The sequence below is a fragment of the Manis javanica genome, chromosome 9, assembly GCF_040802235.1.
Source record: "Manis javanica isolate MJ-LG chromosome 9, MJ_LKY, whole genome shotgun sequence".
NCBI lineage: Eukaryota > Metazoa > Chordata > Mammalia > Pholidota > Manidae > Manis > Manis javanica.
In genome coordinates, this window is record NC_133164.1 from 39355175 (window position 1) to 39380872 (window position 25698).

General features: G+C 32.9%; 1 long non-coding RNA gene across 3 annotated transcripts in view; it reads left to right on the top strand.

Moving 5' to 3' along the window:
* Positions 1-25293, top strand: part of LOC140843514 (uncharacterized) — a 136074-nt gene extending 110781 nt beyond the window's left edge. For all 3 annotated transcript variants that reach the window (XR_012121353.1, XR_012121352.1, XR_012121354.1), the window contains 2 exons: positions 7132-7329; positions 25114-25293. This is a non-coding gene — a long non-coding RNA (uncharacterized lncRNA). The remainder of the gene's footprint in view (positions 1-7131; positions 7330-25113) is intronic.
* Positions 25294-25698: the final 405 nt, after the last annotated feature.

Here is a 25698-nt window from a genome sequence, read left to right on the forward strand (position 1 = left end):
GTCCATTAAACAAAATTTTTCAGGGTGCTTGGGCATTTGCAGTCCAGGATATTCATTTGCCTTTCCCACTCAGTTGAAAATAGACAGAATCGTGATACATACTTTGAAGACAAAATACTTTTTTAGTAGGTAAAACTAAATAAAAATATAATATAAATATGAGTAAAATATATACACAAGGCAAATATATTAATCCGATCTCCCACATAGGGTATCCTCTTTTTGTTGAACTACCAAGGAGGGTAAAATAATATTCAGAACGTCATATGGAGCAGAGGAGGAGTAAGTGTCTTTGAAAGATACTGACTCTTGGCTAATACAGTCTCTACTCTGTAATAAGGAACCTCTCTTTAGAGGCAGGACTAACGTATTCACCAGGATGAATGATGCTTTCCTTTGGCCCAGGAACGGATCAACAGCATCCGTCTCGCATTTTAGAAACATTTCGTTTCTTTGGCACTTTTCCTTCAGGTTACAATCGGCTCTCGCTTTTCTGTCTTCAGGCTCGGGAAACACTTTGTGTCTGAAATTGTTTTACATATATAATCTCATCCAATATGTTTCTATATTGTAGTTGGACTTACCCAGTTGTGTGTTTATCTGTTGTTATCCCTTCCTTTTTGGGGTTGGAGGAGTGGGGCTTGTGGAAATGCTGTCAATATGCCCCCCTGTAAAAGTAAATATGAATTATGAATGTGGTGCTTTATTTTGCTTTACAGTGGTAATTGAGTTATTTTGCTTCTTGCTACCAGGGTAGTAGGTGATGGCAATGAGTTAAATATCAGGGACTAAAGATAAAGAACTCACCTGGCTCCTCTTAGATTTAACTTTGGTTGTAAGTATGTATCTTGGTTTGAGGTATATGTGGGCCTGAACATTTAGTGCAAACATAATTGCAAATACAAACAAGAAGTATCTTTTAAAGTCTAACGTGTGTCTTGGGTTTTCTCTTCTTACAGATAATTTATCTGAGTTTCTTCCCCAGAATCACTATACACTGAAGAAATAATTGTTTATTTGACTTCACATCAAAAGTACAAAGAAGGCTAAATAGACAAGAAATAAAGTATGCTTATGTTAAAAACATACACATCAAATAACTCAATAAGAAAAAGGTAGAAGTAATTCACATAAAGGCCCAGATAAGATTTTTTGGACAGCTTATTGCAGCTACAGTTGACTTTAATTCCAGTGAGCCCCAGGTCCTTAAATGTACTAGATTGCTTCTGACAATTAAGGTCTCTAAGACTGCCGACACCTTCAGCTATGCTATATGCAGGCTTCATTTCAAGGGGACTCTCCATACTGGTAAGTGCCCTTTTGGGCAGTGTTTTTATTAATCCCTATGGGTTGTAAAGAAGCAAGTCACTTTTGATGTGAGCTCAACACTTTCATTTTACCAAAGAGGAAATCTCAGGATAATCAGTTCAAATGTTTGGAGCCTTTGTTGCACTTATTGGGTTACCCTAAGGAAATTTCAGAAAATTATGAAAATTGATTGTGTATAGCCCGAAGATTTCCCCCTGGGTGATTCTGTATTGGCTTAATGTTTTCATTCATTGTACTTTCTTAAAATGGATTTAGATAGAATTATATACACATGTTATATTTGGTATGGGTTTGAAGAATACTACTCTTTCAATTTCAACTTAATAATACTTCAAAATAGAGGATTTGTGAAGGTTATTATCAAACATATTTTATTAAAGTTTATTCCAGTACAACATAATATGGTGGATATCAAAAGGAGAGCCATATTAAAATGCATAGGTATTATTATTAATAGAACCATATTGGGCTTTCAAAAAATAGCATCTAGTGAGGCCCTCTAGGATTAGTTCCAGGCCCATAGCTATTTAACATATTTATTAACAATCTGGATAGAGTGCTGAGAAGCAGATGATTCAAAATTGAGAGGAAAAGCAAATACTGTGCTTGAAGATTTAAGATTCAATAAGATCTGGAGAGATTAAAAGAATGGGCAAAGGGGTACTAACTCAGCTTTAGCATATGCATTAGTAAAGAGAGAAGCAAACATTTTTAAATTGGAACTTTAAGCAGCCTCCTCTTTTGTGTTAGAGAGATTTGCAATCATGTTCTAGCTGAACAACATTCAAAATGTATATAATTGAAGTATGTAATTATGCATTTGTTATTTAAGATACATACATACACCAGTGCCAAAAAGAGGCGCTGAACATTCAAATCTAAAACAATGTCAGAATCATTGTCAAAGGAGAACTATGGACAAAAGGCAAAATTTATCATAAGGTGATAAAAAATTCAACACTTGTATATACAACCAGAGGCATGAACTTAAATCATAAAGCAGGATTAAGCCACAGCTGGGCATGGTTCTCTTGTTCTCCATAAAGAATATACTGACAGTCTGGAAAACAGATAGAGAACACCCAAAGAGAAGATAAGTCATAAAATAAATCATACTATGAAAAATTTAAAAAACAAAATGAGAGTGATGAGAACACATCAGTTAACATGAATTCGAAAAGATTATTATTAAGAAAAAATACTTTTTGCTGAAACACTTATTTTAGTTAAAATGAAGGAATTACAGAGAAAATTATTGAAGCATTTTAAATCAGCAAAATCCTAGATTGTATTTCATGATAAAAATTCTGGGCTTCAAGAAGTTTCTGTATAGTTCTTCAGATTATTTTTCTATTAATTTTCTGATATTTTATCTTGTGTTTTGTTAACTACACCTTAGGTTGTTTCAGCGAACTCCCTGTAGGAGTTTTAATTTTGAAATGTCCTTTTAAAAATTCACCTTAATATATTTTATTTGGATTTTTTTTCATGATTTGTTTATAATTGCACATGATTTCATTTTATCAGAGAGATCTAAGAGTGAGATAGGCAGGGCTAGGAAAACAAGGACAATTCATTATAGAGTCATAGAAATATCAGCCTAAATTATTGTCACATGTAAGATGAAACAGTGAAACTGCAGACAAAACTTTCAGAAGAAAACTATGTTGCTATCTAATGATGTTTAATGGAAGTAGTTAAAATTAGCTAGATGTTAGAAATTGTATAAGCATGCATTGAGAATATTCAGGACTAATTAGGCATAGAGAATACTAGGGAGTGATTAGAAAGTTAATACAAGGTATCAATTATTTTAACAAAATGAACAGGGATATAACTGCACTGAATATAAATTGGGTTTTCTAGTCAATGGAAAAACGGTAGGTATGGATATTTTAAGGTATGATTACATAAAGTTTGCATTATTTTTCTAACCATTTTTTTCATGTTCTTCATTCAACATGTGAAGAAAATTAGAGGAAATAAAATATGATACTTGACATGTTTGTTAATTTTAAAGTAACAACTATTTTAAAAAGGGCTGCTGTATCAGAATATCAATAACATTTAATTGTGTAAAGAAAATTAAAAAGAAAGCTAACTTGGACACAAATAGAATGCATTGTCATGCAGAAATTGAGAGACATGAAGATGTAACGAAATTAACAACAAAACTGAGAATGGCTGGGGAGTCACTGAGGATGTTCTGTTCCATTTTGGTGATGTGTTACCGTCTCCAGTTTAACTGGGTCAGTGGCATTGAGTGATACTTCTGTGCAAGGGTTTTGATAAACCAGAGAGGCACACAAGTGAAGCATAGCAAGTTATCTATGATTTAAAAATTAGAAGTAAAAGCAAGAATTTTTGGTTGAAAAATAACTAAGTGGGTAGAAACTTAAGTCAAATATGTTTACAAAGTTACACTAGGTTTATCATCTGACAATATGAATAGAGACATATAACCTTAGGGACAACATGGGGCCTGCATATTCATTCTCCAAGAAATTAATCATCTTATGTAACAATTACAGTTTTTATGACATGTTGAAAGCTGTAATTTTTACATATCTTGTCCGGTTTTCTGACATATTTTCTCTCAGACTGTGACAATTACCCTTCCTTAAATCTAATCCTTTATACTTTTATGTCAGAATATATTCTTTCCTCCTGTTATCACTATTTTTTCCTCTTTTTCTGGTTGCTAGTTAGCATTACTGCATCAATGCATAATTAGTTTAAAAATACTCTTTAAATTTATTCTGCCTGAGATATTACCCACCTATTAAATTTGAGACAAATCTTATTATTAAGCACACATGCCCTGCCTCCTCCATGTTATCTGATAAAAAAGATGAAATTATGATTCTTAAAATATCATTCAAACAGAACAAAATATGTTCCATTCTCATTAAAATATAAGGTGTTTTTTCCCCTCCTAGGAGATTAATTCAGTGACATTTCTTATCTCATATTACCCTTGGTTACTATTCAACAAAACAGGACTTGGCTTTAATGTTGTTTTTATTACTTAAATAAAGAACAAACATTATTATGTAGTATTATGCATTCTAAGTGAAAATTGCTTTTAAAATTTATTTGTATATTTTGTACACGTTTTTAATTTTCAAGCAGACATTTTAAGATAATTAACACACTATATAATTGTATTTCTATGGCAATGATCTGGATTTCTCAAAATTCCAAATACACAAGATACTAGATCACTAATAAAAAAATTGTTGAATAGTTTTTATATATTTAAGGTTGTATCATTATGCATTGTTTAAAATTAAATGTTAGAATAAGACCAATATATGTTGCATGTAATGGAATTTTCAAACACACAGTAAAAAAATGTTGATTAAAAAATTCCAAATAAAGTCAACAAGATTTGTGCTTAAGACACACATTGACTGATTTTTATTTTTTTATGAAAAACTAACATTTATGCTCATTTAAAGTACATAAAGCTATTTGTAATTTTTTTCTGATGGGCAATTTTGGTGATAGCATTTTTCTATTTTAGTTTAGAAGCTCAATATAACATTTTAAAATACACTGCCTGGAATTTCTGATCTAGTGGCAAAATGATACATTATTTAGCTTAGTTTTACTAATTTGCATAAAATAAAAATAGAAAGTATAATTGAACCTAAATGACTGCCCCTATCTTTCCCCCAAATATATAAAGCTAAGTAGTTTAGCCAAAAAGAGATAGAAAATGACAAATATATTGCTCACCACTCATTCTTTTTTATAACTTCAATTTATATAGCATTTGGTTAAAATGTAATAACTTTACTACATGAATTACTATTTTGTACTACATTGTTTTTAAATATTGACTATTTTAGAGTGGATTTTTAGTATCATCAACAGCACTTAAATATACCACAGACTATGAAATTCCATTATAATTTTGAAAATAACACAAAAAGTGTTCTTTACCATACCACTAAGTTATCCTTGGGGCACTACATCTAGTGGAAGTTGAATATAATTCTCAAAAACTAGATAACACTCAATAAATGAAGGTAAAGAGAGGGAAAAATAATTTTTCTTCCTTAATAGTGAAAAAAAATTTTCAGTGAAAAATCTCTGCATCCACATTTATTTCTTATTTTTGCAAAAGTTTAATATTGTAGGACAATGTTTGAAGATATTTGAAATGCAAAATTTACTCAACGAGACTTACTACCAAGGTCATATGTCTTGCAGCTTTGCAAGATGCTGTTTTTGGCATATAGGAACCAGGACTCTGGTACCAGAGCCTCATTAGCTTCCTCCACAAAGGCATGAATGCCCTTTCAGAAGAATTAAGTGAAAAGTCAGATAAAACTAGGGCAGAAATTGCTGCCATGGATACCAAAGCTGGACTCAGTACTATAGCTGCATATCTGAACAAGTTGTTGTACAAAACTGCAGGAAGAGCAGGGGTGGGGAAGAAAGGAAGCACTGCTGCCAAAAGAAAAGTATCCCAAGGACATAGCAGTAAGCATGACCCTGGTTTAATTTAGCTCTTTCCCAGTCAAAGGCACCTTCACACCATTAGTGTGAAGATACTGGTATTGAAGGAGGCTGTGGGGGGAGTACATCAGAATCATTCTCAAGACAATCGATAGTAATTTTTACAATATTTAAATAAGAACAAAAATCAATTCACTGTAGAAAGATATTCAAGCTGCCACATAGCAAAAAGAATGAGAATGACAAAACTGATGAAAATTAAATTCAAACTGTCAGATTTAAAAGATGAAGATAAAAGAGTAAAGGTTTTGCCAGCAAAAGGAGAGCTATAAATTCAAGTCATATAGCGTCCTCCTTCACTGCAGGCTTTCCCGAACAAGAAAGAGGACAAACTGTGCCTACTAAACAAAACAAAAAAATCACTGGATGAAGTGAAATAAATTTCACATACTTTATTCTAAAACTTGATATGTAATAGAACACCTTTTAAATTTAAAACATAACAAGTTTTGAGTATTCTGAATAAGTTTTTTAAATGACTGAAATGTAAAAAGGTAACAATGAATGAAAATACTGAAATTAAAAACTAGTGAGACTTTAATTAGGTTTGCATATTGTTTAAATTTCTGTTATTTCAGTTTACTGGAATAGCTATTGCATGCATTTGATGTGGCCACTATGAGATCATCATTTGTAACATCTGAACTGTTATTTATATTCCCTAAAAACCCTAAGTCATCAAGAAAATCTGCTTGACTGAACTATGAAACACAGAATGGAAATAAGAAAAGAATATAAGGTGTTTATAGTGGGATGAAGAGCTTTAAGCCAAAGGGCAGAAGGGAATTCTAGAGAAAATCTCATATATTTTAAATAATATTTCAGGTGTTTTGGGGAGACCCACATTTTAAAAGTGACAATTGAGCTGTGTTTTGATAGATAAATATGTGTTCACCAGGCAGGCATGGGTGGAATGGCATTCTAGAAAATAATGTGTTAGTAAAGTCTTTGAGGTGTGAAACAGCATAGTGAGCTTAGGGAACTGCAAGTAGTATTTTTCACCTGGAATATAAATTAGGGCAGCTTTAATAATAGCATGAAGGACAATTTTAATTCACCTACTATTAAAATCATCACCTTCAGAATCATATCTAATCAACATAAAAATGTAAGGAAAAATACTATGCAAAAGCAGAAATCCCTTAACACACCTGTCCAGTGCACTTGTAATTCTAAACGCTCTACTAAAGTTCTAGATCTCTGCTGTTTAATGTGATAGCTACTACCTACATGTAGCTATTTAAATTTCATAAAATTAATGATTCTCTTCCTCAGTTGTACTAGCTGCAGGTGCTCAGTGGATCAATAGCTACATATACTAGAGCCTACCATATTGGACAGTGCAGATACCGAACACTTTCGTCATCTCAGAACTTTCTATCGGACGGTGCTGCTCCAAAGCACCGCTACTGGCGACAACAGACAGAGGTAGACAAAGTGAAAAGTGAAGCTGGAAATCTACTAATGAATGAGGTAATGGAGAAACTTTAATGACATATTCAGGCCTTGAAATATCCTCTGGATAATAAGAAAATACTTAAGCATTTAAAACAAGGAAGCATAATGAACGAATTTGTTGATGAGAAAACCAGAACCAGAGGCTGCAGTTTATGTTATTTCTCTATGTGTTAGCCATTGTGCTAGCCTTTGGCCATTTCCCCACCCTTTGTGATGCAGACATTTAAACCACTTTCAGGCCCATGATAGAGGCATACTGTCTTATGCCTCTGACATAAAATTTCTCCACTTCTCTTTAACTCTTAGCAACCAGTTTACTCTTCTGTCACCAGAAAAAGACTTTGCCTCAGTTACCTTATTTACCCTGCTGCTGAGGTTATCTTAGGTGTTCTCCTTGCAGAGCACCCCCTGCACTGCATTGTATATATTTCCTTCCTGCTATCCCCTATTAGAATATACTTCACATGAGATCATGAACCGTATTTAGGCCATTCCCATTTTATTTGAGCCACATTTTAATATGAAATAAATATATGTTTTTAATCATAAATTACATTTAGTCCTAATAGATGGTCCCAAGGTGGCTATTGCTTTCTCTCATTTTGCATATTAGGAATCTAAATCTTACATAAGCTAATTTGCTCAGGTTTATTCAGCTAACAGGTTGGACAGTGAAATTTAAAACCATATAGATCATTTTTAACTCTACTTACACTGGAAAGGCTAGACTAGACCACAGATGAACGTAGACTTTGGGAAGCTCATTAGAGACTGTTGGCATAGTAAGAATGTATAATGTTATGAATATAACTAAGGCATTGATACAGAAAGAGGGAAAATATAAGAGTCATAGGAGTTTTAAGGGAATCATTTCGACAAAACTTGTTTCACCTCTGGGATAAGGAGATAGTAGTAGAGAGAAGTCAGCTATTACTCCAAGATTTCTAGTTTGAGTAATCAAGAATTATATCTATAATTCATAAATACAATGATCATAGGACAGAGAATGTTTGGAGGAAGATTATTAGTATTTTGTATTTGAGCAGTCAATGGTACATTCAGATGGAAAAACTTAGTGGCAGGAGAGAATGAGAAAGGAAAGTTCAGCTTATTTTTGAATCAGAAAATGATTAGAAATCTTTGGGTCATAAGTGCAAGTTTGACTGAAAAAAGTTAGTGATATCTCTCAGACTGAACATTTGAAGTGGGAATAAAAGGTGATTAAGAAGAGCAGATCACACTGAATATGGGACAACACCAACATTTCAGTGTAAGTCAAAACAAAATGAGCTGATAATGAAATTTGAGATTTAGCTGCAATTATGTAGGGAAAGAAAGAGAGAGAATAGAGAATTTCAAGGAAGAGGGACAGTCACAAATGACAGAAAAGCTCCAAGTATGATAACATATTAAACATCAATTGAATTTAGCTAATGATCACCAACATTTCAGGAACACTTTCAGGTACTAGTACAGCGAGTTGATAGATTATGTAGCATACACTTTAGTACATTTTGTAGCCTCAGAGTAGGGTTATGATGCAAAGTAAGGATATAACATACACACAAATGATAAAAAGGGGTGAGAAAAGTGAACAGATAATGCTCAAGTGTAAATTCCTTTATTTTATAAGAATACGTACTTGTAGATCTATTTGAAAATAGCATTATATTGTGATTATTTTAAATTTTATATTTCATTTTGAATTACTATTTTAAACAAATATTTTGTGTGTTCTTCTCTAATGAGTAATTGAAAATACTTATGCACACAGAAAATTCAGGAAAAGAAATAAAAAAATAGAAATTAGTCTAAAAATCTAATTTTAGCACAATAAATACTTCATTGTTTTTGTTCCCTTTCATTTCCTTAGAGAAAAGAGAAACATTAATCCAATAATAATATGCACAAATATTCACATGCATTTTGTCTATTTCCCTTTTGCTTGGATTTCTGCAGCTCTTTGGATTCAATCCACTTTTGATTAGAGAAGAACCCAGCTTTGTTCACTGTCATCTGTTGCCACCATCTCTAAAGAGAAAAAAAAATTATGCTTTTCTTGAGAAACCTCTAAACTCATAATATTTAAGACTTCCCAATGGCTACCATCACCTAAGATCCCTCCATTTCTCCAGGTTTGAGAACTGTCCAAAGGGGAGAAAATATATAAATCTAGATATAGATATATGTAACTGCAAATATAGGTATAGACATAGCATAGATATCTCCTGTTTAGGAATGCTCTATGCAAATTCAAGAAAGCTTCCCACCTTTCTCTTTGATTGTTCAACAAAGATTTAAGGAAGACGGGGAATATAAATTTGAGACTCTTTTATTTAATGTCAGTCACATTAAAATTTAGTTCTTTTACCTGCAGAGGAAAAAAAATACATTAAACACTATCATAGCAAGTTATTTAGCTATCATGCATTACATTAATTTTTATCTGTTAAAAGTAAGTCAAATTAATTTTATATAAGGATATTTTAAAGAGAATATCTGATTAACAATCTTAATACACAAATACCTTTTTCATTGTTATTATTTTGATAATGCAGATTCGCTTTGATATGTTACAGGACAGCTTTGATATAGGAAAACTGCGAAGACCAAATGTGTTAAGAGCTGCAGCTTGTCACTTTAAATTTGATTTTATATGGAGCAGTAGCTCAAGTTCTTGCTGATGAAAAGGAAACTGCCCAGCAACAATGATTTCTTAGATTACTAAAATAGAAGACCAAGTGACATTTTTAGCTTTACATAGTAGGAGTTGAAGGTGAGAAAACAGTGAAAAAATTGTTCTATTATCTTGGTCTACATAGAAAAACAATGCTAAAGTTGATGTAGTTTTTTTTTTCAAACAGAAAAGGAACATATTAAAAATTGTTACTATTTATAAAGCATAGTCTAACCCAAACTTTTCTCTGTGCATAAGAATTAGCTTATGATTTATTTGCTGTGCTAAATTACAAAGGCATTTTTTTCATATATCCAAGCTACTTTATGCTTGCAACCATGTTGACTCTTACCTATAAAAAAGAATTCATTTATTCATTTAAGTGTTTATTTGATGACTATTTGGAGCACCTACTATGTGTCGGGACCTGTATTGGAAAATGAAAATACAGTATTTTGTCACATACGGAATCTGTGAACATCTTGAACCTTGTAAGCTAGTGGTGGAAACAAACATAAAAAAAAAAGATTATACAAATACATGTGACACCGAATACTTCAGTAGCCATTGTGAAGAATTAGAGGGATAGGTCAATTTAATTGGGTTTTAAATACCTCTTAATGGAAACAAGAATTAGGTGAAACCCATAAGGTTGGTAGGAATTAGCTAGGAAGAACAGAATATTTTCAGTAGATTCACAAGGCATTATAATCATGGTAAAGATACAGGCTTTTTTCCAAAGAATGACAAGATGTCACTAAAGAATATTGGGTATTTGAAGGATTCAATGATGTATATTTTTAAAAGATTATTCTGGATTCTCTGGAAAAATGGTTTGGCATGCTGTCTATGGTCAGGGAGGAAAGAGAATAGTTCAAAGGTCATTGAAATGAACCAAACAGTATAAGATTATTAAAGTAAAGATGATAACAAAGTGAGGAATCTAATGTATATACTGTGGCATGATGAGAAAAATTGGACAGTGAGCAGAAGGGGAGAAGATGAATTGTCAATATTGGCTCCTAGTTTTCAGAATTGGAAAAGTAACTGGTTGAATAGTAACATTCTTTACTATGTTGAAAGATAAAGGGAATAAATATATGTTTGCAGTCACTATCGGGATGCTTTTGTCCATGATTGATATGTCATCAAATACCGAGTGGAGGTCCTCAGGGAGCATCTACATATATAGGCCTAGAGCTCAGAGAAGATGCCTGAGCTCTTGAGTATATATTTGTGAGACATGAAGATGGCTTTTGAAGTCATAGGAATGAAATTTTTAAGACTAAAAAATGAAGAGAAGTGAAAAGAACACATAGATAAAAGTCTCGTTAAATTCCAAAATTAGAAATAACCAGAAAGGAGGAAGAGTTAACAAAGACATGTTAAGTGTAAGGTGCCAGAGAAATATCAGGAACAGAAAGGGAGCATAGGTGGAAGTTCTGCAAGTTGTTTCCCAGGAAAAGGGAGGGTCCAGTATATGGAATGCTGTTAAGAGATCAAGGATGATAGTATGACTGCCGTCCTTTGTGCTTGGAAATACATGTATCGTGCTTACAATCAACAGGCTTGTTCAGTTGGAGAGTTGGGGCATTAAATAACATTACCATTGATGCTTGCAATAGCATGCAAGATATATATATATATATGTTATTTCCATTTTGCAGTTGAGAATACAGAGGCAAAGGGTACTTTGCTTATTGTCAATACCTAATATTTAGATGAAATGTCATTTGAAGACACTGTAATACACATAAAAGTCTAGGCTCGTAACCACTAGACAATACGCTTTTCTCTACTGCCAATTTATGTCCCATTAGTTATTCACTTAATTTGGACCCTGAACTTTGACCTCAGTGTAAATGACTTTGAAAAGATCTCTTCAGATTTCTGAGCCTTTAAATATTCCACTTCTTTTGAAGGATGTATCCTCTCTTCCCTTTGTTGACTGTTATTGAAATTCACCTAAAGCATCACCTCTCTTGAAATGGCTTATTGTAACTGTTACTGTTGTCCTTTTCTGTTATTAAAGTGTCCTTCTATTCTCACACAGCACCTGATACATATCTTTATGATTATAGTCATTGTATATAATATCTTATTCACTTGCCTGCCTTCCCTACCAGTGTATATCTTCCTGTGGTTAGGAATTGTATTTTATTTTTCACTTTATTTCCCCTGGTTTTTTTTTTGCACTACCAGACATAGAGTGGGCATCAATAAATGAATATCTAAATCATGCTTCCACATTTACTTTTAGGATTTTTTAGTGTTCATTCAACTCATTGGAAGTCTTTTCTAAATTTATTTGATTGCCCTGGTTCCAAACAGAAACTATTAGAAAAAGTTGATATAACCTTATTTTCTTCCTATTACTTAAAGTATTAGGAGAAGGAGACTACTTAGAAGACAAAATTAAATGCAAATAAATATGTGTGGTGTTATACTGACATTATTCACATTTGCATTCCAGGTGTAATTTTGAGAACATAATATTTGCCACTCTACTTATCTGCTTTATGTTGAGAAATAGGAGAGAAAGAAAATAAGACTCTCTTTCCCTGTTTATCAGAAAATACATTTCTTTTAGTTCTTTAAAAAAATTTTCACTTCCTTTTTTTTTTCCTGACGGAGTATAGGTTTACTACTTAAATGCACAAACATTAAAAATGAGGAAGAAAATGATAAATAAAAGTAAATTACCTTTATAATTTTAAGTTGTCTTTAGACACAGAAGTGACTTATTAAAAAATATTTTGACTACACAATTTACACAGGTTCATTAGAGTGATAATTTAACAATTTCCCTTCTTATACCTTTCCCATTGCACCCGCTCCTGGAGTGTTATTAGTTCTCTCAGAATCACTTAAAAATAATAACTAAAAACAATCAACCAGATCAGAAAAACAACTGGTTACTTTAGTTTAATAGTTGTTTTCCCTTATTCATTGTTTTACACAATGTATTTATTTATTTATTGTCACATGGGAGAGGCAATGCTTTGTTAGAGCTTCATATCTGCCCATCTTTGATCTCACTATCAAAATTAGCTGTAACTTTTGGGAAAACGGGATTTACTTAGTTTTTAAGTATATCAACATATATAATTCTGAAGTCTACATTAGTGATGACACACAATTCTGGAAATTTATGTTCAGGAATTTATGTGCCACATGAAAGATTTATCTAGTATGTATTAAGTCAGGAGGTATGAGTTTTAGGCCCGTTTCTAATATAAGCATACATATGCTTTTAGAATTCAGGTTCCTTTTTTTCTTCTTTTTCTTAATAATGGCTTTTTTTCTTTAGACTATCTTCAAATCTCCTGCAGCCCTAAAATAGCACTATTCTGTGTAATGGAGGGGAAGTTGCCTTGGATGTGGCCACTGTAGTTTTTTCCAGTATTACAGTATAAAGAATTTTCACTGGATTTCTATTTATAGTGTTGTATATTTCTTACCTTAATGCATACTTAAGGTATCCAATTAAAGATAACGTAATTAATTTGGGCTTGAGCAAGTAAAATCAGGTTTAGGTAATGACTTCTAATTTTGTTTTCCTTCTCTGTCAAGTGTTAAGCATATGATGAATGACCTCTTTTGCACAAAAGCTGCATCCGCAAGGCAGTTGGAAATGTTATTTTCACATATATATTTTAATGCACCATGTATTGCATCTATATTCAGGAATCTACACCTTTTATATTAACAATTGAATAACTTAAATGCACAGCTGTAGACCTACTACTCTAGTATAAAGGTAAATTATAAAATGAAAGGTTGAATTTACCCAAAAAGAAGTCATCTTTATTTTAGAATGACCATCTTTTTTTTTAAGTCAGTTGTAATCTGACCTCTGTCTCAGTAAAGAATAGATGCTGGAGCCCTCTACTGACTTAGGCCTGACTCTGCCTGTATCTGCAGGCTTTCTGTATTCACATTTCTTAGTCCTACTAAGGCAAAATGAGAAAACTGAAGCAAAGAGTCTTAATAGTCAGTATGAAAAGTGAAAAAGCAGACATGAGAAAACTGGTGGCAATTAGACCTGACTAGAAGAATTGATTAAGTTTACCTGGTTAAAATAGAACTTGTGTGTGTGTGTGTGTGTGTGTGTGTGTGTGTGCACATGCACTATGGTGTGTGTGTCTCTGTCTGTGTCTGTGTATTTTTGAGGCTCTCACTGGAGGCATGACTACTACCCTGGAGCTAATTATTCTTACATGGGAAGTGTGGCTGGAACCTGACCTAAACTCTATGTAAAATGTAACTATTCAAGAAAAGGATGTTCTCCTTTACCTTAATGCATAATTAGACTGCATCAATTTAAGAAGCAATGAAACTAAAACTCATTTTACATTAAATAATATGTCAATCTATTGATTTATTATTTATTTATTGTTATGAGTAATTTGTCCTTGGATTCCTATAATACAAATTTCATATGAAACATGTTTGATCTTGTGAACTGCTGACTGTCACATGTGTTGTTAACTACAAAACAAAAATTTTTCTGAAAATAAATATGCTAGGTGAGGCTAAGAAGTTTAGCAAGTGATAAAAAAGTTTATATCAACTGAACAAACATGTATGGAATACCCACAACATACAAGACACTGTGCTCTCCTCTGTGTGCAGAATTTCTTTTTCTCTTGATTCAACTGGAGATACCTTCCCTCTTCCATTTGTAAAAGTAATAAAACATGTACGTGGGAGCTCATTTCTTCTAAGTGTGGAAGGATAAACACATAAAAGCAACATTTAACCACTTATAATATCACAAATAATGTATGTTTATTGAAGAGAAACACAGAGGGGCCTTATCTCACTACTAACATGGGTTGAGTTCCTTCTCAGTTCTTTTGTCCCAGCTGCAACAAAGAATTGAAAGGCAGAGAATTTACAGCCAATCAGAGGGAAAGTTTAATTTCAATACACTCCAAGGGAGGGGTCAGAGTCAAGGTAGACAAAGACCTTGATCTGTTAGGTGGGAGGCTTATATATTGCATTCTGGTAGGAGGCATCTCTTTTACTGACAAGGTGGGCTTATTTGATTTACAGGTCTTTGTATGTAGTCCTCCCTCTCAGTGAGCATGTCCTTTCCCCACCCTGAGGTGTGATTTGGGTAGTTCTTAGTTTCATCTGTTGCCATCTGGCTGGGAAGGAAGTTATCTCCCTGCAAACCGTTTGTTGTCTTCACATGGGACCCCCTACCTGGGCAGAGTTTGAGCAACGTCTTATTTGAGACTTATCTTCCCCTTTTCCAGCTGCTTATGTCTGACTTTCTACCTAATTTTCCTAACACTTACATGTTTGGGCCTCTGCTCATTCCCAGGAACATTGAGTGGTACCTAGATTCTTGTGTTCCCCATCTGCCAAGCTTCTCTTAAACAAGTGGAGATGTTAACACATCTTTCTGGCTGACTACATTAATAACTGTAGGTATGATGACTTCTGCCCACAGAGAGAACTCTGAGATTGTAAGAAAAATTACATTAAGAGGAGTCAATTGTTTACTTTTATTATGATGTTTAAAACAACATCAAGTGGAATGTTCAACAGAACATACAATAATAATAATAATACAATACTACAACAATAATAAATGATGAGATCAATATGGGTCCATATTATTATGAAAGAAATGACGTACAGTTTTATTTACAAACACAGGCACAGACATGCACACATGAAGAACTGGTGGAAGATACTTTACACAACTTGCCAAAAGTAGAAATAAACAAGTCCAAGTTCTTAAAAGGCAGTTATATTCAGTCTCCATGTGATATTTGTTTCCTGTTCATCCAGCACTCCCTGCAAGTGAAGAACATTAGGTTGGCCTAACTGGGGTGTTAGAGGCTGGGCTGGATAGAAGCCAGTGCATTATCAAAGTAAGCATTCTGTGTAGTTTTACTGTGTTCTGGAAAAAATAGATGGTCAGTATGAACACTTTCCACAATGTCTTGAATTTTCATAAAATATTTTTAATATGAATCAGAGACAGGTGTTTGAATGACTGACTAGGGAAAAAACAGTAGCAAAAGGCTTTATTAGTTATTTTAAACTTAGCTTTTAAAACTTTAGAAGTTAAAAACAATACTTCTAGTATGTTTGTGTTTGCATTTGATTTCCTAAGTAATTTTTTACATCATTAAAATTTTCATAACAATCCCAGAAAGATATGTTGCTTATTCAAATTTGCTTCTGAATAATTTCTAATAAATTAAAGCCTATCATGAATAATTTAAAGATATCTATTTAAGACATGATTTCTAAAATTACTGGTGTGTAGTAGAAGTATAAATCTTTTTACTTTTATAAATAAAATAATTATAAGTAATTACAAAGTCCAGAAAATATTAAATGTATTTAATATAAATATCTATATTTATAGTAAATGTGTATTGTATATATTTATTATAAATAGCTGTATGTATATATATATGTTCATAACTATAAATGAAATAAACAAAAATTGAATAAGACCCCTAAAAAACAGTTTATATCATTTTCCCAGGAAGAGTTTTTTGAACTATCCTAAATGGTATTGAACTACATAAACCTTAGCACTTTCTCAGTATTTAAATTAGATTACACATTTATTGTACACTAAATACATGATATTGTAATAAACTTAAATGAATAAGAGTAAGTTAATTCAGTTACCATATAATTATCTCAAGAAGGAAAATACTAAATGTGCTTTATTGCCCTAATTCATGCATTAAACTTGCAAAGAATTTGAACATTTAACTGGTGTCTAACGAAATAACTATAGTGAGTTGATTGGGTATCAATTAATTGCCAAAATCAGCATGTTAATTAGTATTTATTTTACTATAATAGTAGTTATCTAGGAGATTGCTAATTGAAATACTTTAAGCATTTCTTTCTAAATAACAGAATTATATTGATAGCCTTTCTGGATATTTATGTGGTAACAAAATGAATATATTTTATACAATGAAACTCAAATACAGATAAATTAATATTTAACCCTTTAACTTATTAAACTTATTTAAATATATTCTATGCCATAATAGATTAGATCTGTTTTTAGCTTAGCTTTTCTAATGTTTAACAACATTTTTAAAAATACAGTTAAGTTCAAAAGCGAGTAGGAGCAATATTTTCTCTCCTTGCTCTGATCCAGCTTGGATAACATGTGCTATTGTGCTGATCAATTATTCCAATTAACCTCAGTATCTATGTTATCACACAAATCATTGTCCTTTGTAATTATTAAGACTATTCACTGTGGAGATGATAGATACATAGGGATATTGGATATGTATGTATAATCTTAGAAAGTTCTTCACAAATCTTAAGAAAGTATTAGTCTTGCCCACTTGTTTGCCTATTCAAAGGAAGTTTTCAATTTGTGAGTCTTTATGACTCAGTGCTCCTCTCCTTGTTTTTTTTCAATTGACTACAGTTGATATACAATCTTACATTGGTTTTAAGTATACAAAACAGTAGTTTAATAGTTAACCATATTATTAAATCCTCACCCAAACTAGTGCAGTTACTATCTCATCACTGTGAACAATTTATACTATGATGGAGAATTTTTGTGCCCCTTTATCCACCTCACCCTACCATTCACCCACCCAAACTCCTCCCCCATGGTAACCACCAGTCACTGCTCAGTGTCTATGAGTCTACTGCCATTTTGTTCATTTTGTTTTGTTTTGTTTTTAGATTCTACAGATAAGTGACATCATATGGTACTTGTCTTTCTCTGCCTGGCTTATTTAACTTAGCAAAATACCTTCTAGGTCCATCCATGTTGTTGCATGTAGGATTTCATTCTTGTTATGGCTGAATAATATTCCATTGTGTATATGTACTGAATCTTCTTTATCCATTAACATATTAATGACAATTTGGTTGCTTCAGTTTTTGTAAATAATGTGGCAATAAACATAAGGGTGTATATATCTTTTCAAATCAGGGATTTTGTTTTCTTTGGGTCAATTCCTGAAAGTGGAATTACTGGGTCATATGGTATTTCTATTTTTAGTTTTTTGAGAAATATCCATACTGTTTTCCACAATAGTTGTACCAATTTAATTTCCCAACAATAGTGTAAGAGGCTTCCCTTTTCTCCACATTCTCACCAACACTAGTTATTTCTTGTCTTTTGGATAATGGCCATTCTAACTACTGTGTGGTGATATCTCATATGGTTCTGATTTTCATTTCCCTGATGGTTAATGATGTGGAGGGAGTATTTTTTCCATGTGCCTGTTGGCTATCTATATTTCTTCTTTGGAAAAGTGCCTGTTCAAGTTCTGTGCCCATTTATTAATTTGGTTATTTGTTTTTGGTGTTGAGTCATATGAGCTCTTTATATATTTTGGATGGTAACTCCTTATCAGATAAATCCATTATGAATATATTCCATCCTGTAGTTGCCTTTTTATTCTGCTGATGGTGTCCTTTGCTGTACAGAAGCTTTTGATTTTGATGCAACATCACTTGTTCATTTTTTATTTTGTTTCCCTTTTCCAAGAAGTGTTTCATAAAAAAATGCTCTTAATTATAATCAAGAGATTTTTGCCTAAGTTTTCCTCTAACAGTTTTACGATTTTCTGTATTACAGTTAGGCCTGTAATCCATTTCAACTTTACTTTTGTGTATGGAGTTGGACAGTAATACAGTTTCATTCTCTTGCATGTAGTTGTCCAGTTTTCCCAACACTACTTATTGAAGAGACTATTTTTTCCCCATTGTATATTCATGGCTCCTTTATTGCATATTAATTAAGTGTGGGTTTGTATCTGGGCTCTATTCTGTTCCATTGATCTATGGGTCTGTTCTGGTGCTAGTACCATATTGTTTTGATTGCTGTAATTTTGTAATATAACTTGAGATCAGGGATTATAAAACTCACAGCTTTGTTCCTCTTTTCTCAGGATTACTTTGGCTATTTGAGTTATTTTGTGGTTCCGTATGAATTTTAGGATTACATGCTCTAGTTCATTGAAAAATGTCATTGGTATTTTCATAGGTATTGCATTGAATCTGTAAATTGTTTTGGGCAGGATGGCCATTCTGATAATACTAATTCTTCTTATCCATTAGCACAGGATAGATTTCCACTTATTTCTGTCTTTAATTTCTCTCATGAGTGTCTTATAGTTTTCAGAGTACAGGTCTTTCACTGCCTTGGTTAAATTTATTCCTAGGTATTTTGTTATTTTTGATGCAATTGTAAATACACTTGTTTTCCTGATTTCTCTCTCTGTTAGTTTGTTGATAGTATACAGGAATGCAATAGATTTTTTTGTATTAATTTTGTATACTGCAGTTTGCTGAATCCAATTATTCTAATAGTTTTTGGTGGAGTCTAGGGTTTTTTAATATATAGTATCATGTCAAATGGTAATATTTTGTTGAGGATTTTTGCAATCTATGTTCATCAGGAATATTGGTGTAAATTTTTATTTTTTGCAGTTTATTTGTCTGGTTTTGGTGTTAGATTTATATTGTTCTCATAAAATGAGTTTGAAGTATTCCCTCCTTTCCTAATTTTTGGAATACTTTGAGAAGGATGAGTATTAGCTTGTTTTTAAATGTTTGTTAGAATTTGTGAAAGTTGTACTTCTTCTTTACTAGTTTGGATGCCTTTTATCTCTTTATCTTGTCTGATTGCCATGGTTAGGATTTTCAGTTTTATGTTGAATAAAAGTGATGAGAGTAGGCATCCTTGTCTTGTTCCTTATCTTAGAGGGACAGCTTTGGTATGATGTTAGCTGTGAGATTGTCATATATGTCCTTTATTATGCTGAGGTGCATTCCCTCTGTACTCATATCTATTTTGTTGAGAGTTTTTATCATGGATGGATGTTGAATTTTTTCAAATGCTTTTCAGCATCTGTTGAGATGATCATACAGTTTATATACTTCTTTATATTAATGTGGAATATCACATAGATTGATTTAAAAATATTGCACCATCCTTGCATCCCTGGAATAAATTGCACTTGGTTATAATGGATGTTCCTTCCTATGGATTCAGTTTGCTAATATCTTTTTGAGCATTTTTGCATCTATGTTTATCAGGGGTATTGGTTTAAATTTTTCTTTTTTTGGAGTATCTTTGTCTGGTTTTGGTGTTAGATTGATGTTGTCCTCATAAAATGAATCTGAAGTATTCCCTCCTTTTCTACTTTTTGTAATACTTTGAGAAAGAATGGATATTAGCTTGTCTTTAAATGTTTGTTAGAATTCGGTTGTGAAGCCATCTTGTAATCCACTTATGTTTGTTGGGAGTTTTTTTGATTACCAATTCAATTTCATTACTAGTAATTAGTCTGTTCAGATATTCTGTTTCTTCTTGGGTCGATCTTGGAAAGTTGTATTTTTTCTTGAAATTTTTCTATTTCTTCCAGGTTGTCCCATTTATTGGCATAATTGTTCATATAATTCTCTAATAATTCTTTGTATTTCTGGGGTCTGTGACTATTCCTTTTTTGTTTCTGATTTTGTTTATTTGTGCTCTCCCTTTTTTTCTTGATAAGTCTGGCTATAGGTTTGTCTACTATGTTTATCTCCTCAAAGAACTAGGTCTTAGTTTCATTGATTTTTTTCTATTGTTTTGTTCTTCTCTATTTTATATATTTGTGCTCTGATCTTTGTTTTGTCTCTCCTTCTATGAACTTAGAATTTCATTTTTTTGGCTTTTTCTAGATTTTTTAGTTGTGAGTTTATACTGTTTATTTGGGATTGCTCTTGCTTCTTGAGGTACTTCCCTTTTATAACTGCTTTAGCAGTGTCCCACAAATTTTGAACTGTTGTATTTTTGTTTTAATTTGTCTCCATATATTGCTTGATTTCTACATTGATTTGTTCATTGATCCATTGATTATTTACAAGAATGTTGTTTAACTTCCATGTGTTTGTGGGGTTTCTTGTTTTCTTTGAGCAATTTATTTCTAGTTTCATACAACTGTGGTCTGAGCAGTTATTGATACAATTTCAATATTTTCAAATTATTTGAAGATTTTTGTCCTAATAGGTGATCTATTCTTGAGAACATTTCATGTACACTTAAGAAAAATGTATATCCTGTTGCTTTTTGGTGGAATGTTCTTTAGATATCTGTTAAGTCCATCTGATCTAATGTGTTGTTCAGTGTCTGTTTCCAAATTTACTTTCTGTCTGGATGACCTGTCCATTGATGTTAATGGTGTGTTAAGATCCCCTAACATGATAAAGTTGAAGTCTACTTCTTCTTTATTTCTGTTAGGATTTGTTTTCCATTTTTTTTACATATATATATATGTATGTATATATACATATATATATATATATATATATATATATATATATATATATTCCTACTGGATGCATAGATATTTAAATTTTTTATATCCCTCTTTTTGGATTGATCCCTTTATCATCATGTAATGTCCTTCTTTGTCTCTTATTTCTTTCTTTGTTTTGAAGTCTATTTTGTCTGATAGAGGTACTGCTACTCTTGCTTTTTTCTCCCTGTTATTTGCATGAAATATCTTTTATCATCTTTTCACTTTCATGCATGTCTTTAGGTCTGAAATGAGTCTCTTATACACTTGTTTCTTAATACATTCTGCCACTCTACATCTTTTGATTATTGCATTCAGTCCATTTACATGTAAAGTAGTTATTGATAGGTATGTACTTACTGACATTTTATTAATTGTTTTCTGGTTGTTTTTGTAGTTCCTCTCTGTTCTTTTTTTCCTCTCTTAAATTCTTACATTTTTATTTGATGGTTTTCTTTAGTGTTATGATTGGATTTCTTTTTTAAAAATTTTTGTATATCTATTATAGGCTTTAGGTTTGTTGTTACCATAAGGTTCATGGATAGTTTCCTAAGTATGTAACCATCTATATTAAGTTGATAGTTGCTCTATTTCAAACACAGTCTAAAACTACTACTTTTTAAATTCTTATTCCTCTTCCACACCTTACGTATAAGATGTCATAATCAGCATTTTTCGTGTATCCCTTGACTGATCTTGTGTGTAGTTGGTTTTATGACTTTTGATATTTCAAACCACTCCCTTCTTGCCTGTAATATTTCTGCTGAGAAGTCTGCTAATAGCCTGATGGAGTTTCCCTTATAAGTAAATTTGTGTTTCTCTCTAGCTGTTTTCAATACTCTGTCTTTTCCTTTACTTTGTCATTTTTGACTATTATATGTCTTGGCGTTTGTCTTCCTGGGGTTCCTTTTGTTAGGGCTTCTCTGTACTTTCAGGACATGGGTGACTATTTTCCTCCCCAAATTGGGGAAGTTTTCAGCACTTACTTCTTCAAAGAGATTTTCTAACCTTTGTCTCTCTCTTCTCCTTCTGTGAGTCCTCTTATTTCTAAAGATTCTTTTGTCTCTTTATCCCTCAGCTTCACTGTGTTCTGGTTCTCTAATTACCATCTTATTGACTCCTCTACTTGCAGCAATTGTTCCCTCCATTGAATATTTCATTTCAGTTACTGTATTCTTCAGCTCCAAGTGGCTCATTTTTAAGTCTTCTATCTCTTTTTTGAAGTCTTCCCTGAGATCAATACTTTTCCACAGATCAGTGAACATATTTTTGACTGTTACTTTGAAATCTTTTTCAAGAAGATTGGTGATCTCCTTTTCATTTATTCCTCTTTCTCATGTTTTATCCTGTACTTTTGTTTGGAACATAGTCCTAGTTTTGTCAGTGTTTCTGTGTTTCTTCCTTTGTATTAGATAGATCCACTATGCCTCCTGATCTAGGGAGTAATGTTTTATGAAGAAGGCGTCCTTTGGTGCTCAGAAGCTCAAGACTCTTTATTCACCAATGACTGTTTCTCTGTTGCAGTAGATCCCTAATTGCAACTGGTGGGCTATGGATCAGCCTGCCTTTCTGCCTGTGTTCCAGCAGTGGCTGATCTCTGTCAGCAGAGGGTAGCAGCTCTCCTCAGCTGACCCTTTCTGAGCTGAGCAGCTGTTCTTATGCTGGGGTTGTTGTGAGTATGATTGCCATCTGCCTGTCCTGCAATGATGGCAATACTGCTGGGATGTCTGGGTGGGCCGCATTGGTGTGCAAGGGTTTTGGCATGGTTCTGGGCCACCAGCAAGGAGAAAGGAGCACTCAAAGCTGGCAAGCACCTTGGGCTGAACCACCAGCAAGGGGGTTGGAGCATTTGGGATTTGGGGCTCCCATGAGCGCCTGACCAGTTGGGCTGAGGGACAGCTTGGGAAAGTGTCATCTACCTGCCCTTTCTTCTGCACAGAAAGCTCTGTACAACCCTTGCTGCACTGGCACCATTCCCACTACTGGTAAATCTTACAAACTGCCACCTCTGTGTTAGGTCTCAGCAACACTGGCAGTCAATGTCTGTCTTCCACAAGTGGCAGGAGTCTCAGCCTCCTTGGGTGCCCCAGTACTCTCTGCTGTCCAGACCCATTAGTTATCAAAACCTAGTGAAATGGTGACTTGTTTTCCCAGAGCAGATCTCCAAGGCCAGATGTGCAGAGTTCCTGAGCACTTATTTCCTCCCCACTCTGTTCTTCTTCCCCCTGCCTATGGACTGGGATTAGGGAAAGACTTGGGTCCTGATTGATTATGGCTCTGCCACTTTACCTTTCTCTGTGTGGTCTTCTCTTCACCAGATATAGATGATCTGTTCTTCAGTCTTTAGTTCATTTCAGAGTTAGTTGTACTTTCTGTAGTTGCTTCATCATTGTGTGTGTGTGAGGAGGTTTGTACCTTGTCTTCTGACTTTGTCATCTTTTCCCCCTCTCCAACCCTATTTTTCAATAATGCCTCCTCCATCAATGTCTCTTCTGGATTCAAAAGCCCTGTTTATCCATGAATATTCCTTTATGTCCTATTTTTACATTTGTCTTGAAATGTTAATTATAACTAGTTGAAGGAGAGGCTGTCAATTTATGTGATTTTGACTGGCATCAGGAACCTAATGATGTGTTTTGAAACTATCAGTGTCATTGGTGGTTTTCTGATATCCAAGGTGAATTATGGCAATTGTAGCTAGTTCGCTGAATGGACAGTTTGTTTGGTTTGGGAAAAGAATTCCCAAAATCTCAGCTAACATCTTTTCCTTCTGACCTTTTAATAGTTGTATAAATAGACAATAGCTTTGTTAAATTTTCTTCATTTTGAAATACATTGAGTAGTCCCTGAAAGTCAATTCAGATTTTTACAGCCCATTTCTACTTAAATAAAAATGTTAGTTTTGTCATTATGGACCATAGGACAGTTATGAAGTGCAAATGATAAAGTCCTTGCTGTTGTTATGTGATCTCTTATATAGATTGACTGCTTCCTAAATGATTCATTCATACTATCAAAATAGCCAATCTGAGCACTTTGGGAGAGAACAATTATTATTCACCAAAACAACTAAGTCAGTACATTATTTCAGTAGATAAAATAAATGAGTCTGTATATAAACAAGAGTTTTGCCACTAAATCTGCTTGATTGTTACATGTTACAGCCCACTGTTTTTTGCACTTAGCACTGTATAAATATTCAGAGAAAAGACATGAATGAAAGGAACCATTAGTAATTTCCTTCCTTCTGACTTTGGTCAAATATGTAAATTTTCAGATAGACAAATTATACTGATAAATGAATTTTGTATTTACCTTTCAGAAATGGGGATTTAAGAAAGGTTGAATGGAAGTCAATTCATTATTGCTATTTTTCCACCACTTTGCCTCTCACCTGTCATGATAATAATAATAATCATCATCATTCACTGAAGTAATAAATGTGATATTTAAAGTTCTACACATAGTGTCTGGCATATTAGTAGGCACTCAATATCTGCTAGGCCTCATTATCTTTCAATCACCTTAAGGATATTATAATAGTATTGCTTGAAAATTAAGTGATTATTTGAAAGTAATTAATTAAATTCTGCCTATTACATCATCCTTTCATGTAATGCACATATAATTTTTCTATGTGTTTTATATAATTTGATGTTTCTAATACATGTTAATTACATTACATTAACTTCAGTCTCAGAAATATTTATGATTAGATTCAAAAACACATTGCAGAATCTTGTGATGAAATATCTCATCTAGGTCAGAAATGACCTTTTTTCTATCATCATTTAATTGACTTTTGTCTTTCAGTAAAATCAACAACACTGATGACCTTTTGGAGAAAAAGAAGAAAACTGTCAAGCATATCCTTGAAGTCCCTTAAACAATACTGCTTTCTTTTTTCTTTTTCTTTTTCTTTTTTTTTTTAAGTAATCTGTTTTGGTAGGAAAGCAAAATCCCAGTAAAACTACATAATTAACGGAAGGATTGATTTACTAGATATTTCCTCATTCCTTGAACAATATTCTTTAATGTACTTGCAAACAGGCATTTATATATTATCCTTTCCAAAAACCTAGAAAATTATCAGTTTGGTGTATACTGCAAGACCTGAAATTCATTTCTGTATCATCAGACAATTATTCCTAGTGACTTTCAGTAAAGTGAGTAATTGTTTATTTCTTCTTGCTTATCCAGTAATTATAGTGTTAGCAAGACTTTTAAAATATTTTTTTTAGTAATCTTCTAAAGACCAATATATATTTCTAAAGATAATGATTCACTGGATCTATGTTGTCAAAGTCTTTTTAGATGGGTTTCTTATTCACAGATCATTGACCCAATAAACTGGAGTCATGTTCATTGGAGTCCATTAGATGCTGCTATGTGTGGTAA